The following is a 1,145-nucleotide window of genomic DNA, read 5'->3' as shown; positions in this document are numbered from 1 at the left end:
ATAATCATCAGTTCATCAAGTATGAAAGCAGTGTTCTTTGCATCTCATCCAGGAGTTAACCATCCCAGCTCCAATCCCTGTATCTGTTCCACAACATTACACTTCACAGGACATTTAGAACCGAGGCTTTGATAAGGACTGAAATTAGTCGGACGACACACACACACACACACACACACACACACACACGTGGTGGTGGTGGTGGTGGTCCGTGTTAGTGAGTGTAATTACAGCTCTGAGCACCGAGCCAAAGCTCAGCTCCGCTGCTCAAGGTCACACGCCGGACTCCACCGGTCTCCACAGGCCCAGATCCTGGAGACTGGAGACTGGAGCGGGACGGTCTACAGGACAGTCTACAGGATGGTCTACAGGATGGTCTACAGGACGGTCTCTCCGTCAGGTTACGTCCAAGTGTGAAGGTAATTGGAGCGAGTGTCAGGACGACTGTTGGTTTTTGGTTTTTGTTTTTTGTTTTTTTCGTTGTGTTGGAGATGCGAGATGGCTGCAGTCGGTCTCAGGATCAAACCTTCAAATCCCGTCTTTTCACACAACACAATCTGTAACGTCAGACGGAATTATAATCTGCAGGAATTATCCAGAAAATGTAGTTTATAATCTGGGACTCAATCCTCCCTCTGTTTCTTTACTCCTCACTTCGAGAAGTTTCTGTTTGGAATGCTGCATCGTGACTGTTGTTAATGATCTGACACTGGGGGGGGGGGAGAGGATTGGGAGGGTTGCTGGTTTGAATCCAGGCCCTGGTAGGACTGTGGTGGTGCTGGGCACGGTCCAAAAAAAAAAAATCCCAGCCTCCCTCACTGCCTTTGTGTTGTTGTTGATCACTGGAACGTTTAATTATCCACCTGGGAAACTAACGGAAGATCAAATCAAATCAAATAAAAAAAAACAAACAAATGTGTAAATAAAGCTCGAGCTTTAAAAAAAGTTTCAAACGAAGCGTCACTGCACGGTTACGGACGCTGCTGCGGTCGGTGGCGTGGGGCTCTGCTCTACAGCGGAGGGTTATATTTAGCCGTCATTCATCGACCTCTGGCTGATTGGTCCGTTCTGAGCTTCAGTATAATGCCCCCCCCCCCCTACCTCCCACCCCCCCCCCCTCCCCACACCCACACTCTTTACACTTC

At 48.7% G+C, this 1,145-nt stretch overlaps 1 protein-coding gene across 1 annotated transcript in view; it reads right to left on the bottom strand.

Annotated features, from left to right (window-relative positions):
* tenm1 (teneurin transmembrane protein 1) overlaps positions 1–1,145 on the bottom strand; it is a gene marked incomplete at its 5' end in the record, with an annotated part of 89,066 nt that overhangs the window by 69,152 nt on the left and 18,769 nt on the right. The window lies entirely within an intron of this gene.

The sequence above is a fragment of the Cynoglossus semilaevis genome, chromosome 15 (genome assembly GCF_000523025.1).
Source record: "Cynoglossus semilaevis isolate Cse_v1.0 chromosome 15, Cse_v1.0, whole genome shotgun sequence".
NCBI lineage: Eukaryota > Metazoa > Chordata > Actinopteri > Pleuronectiformes > Cynoglossidae > Cynoglossus > Cynoglossus semilaevis.
This window is presented reverse-complemented; position numbering and strand designations above follow the sequence as displayed.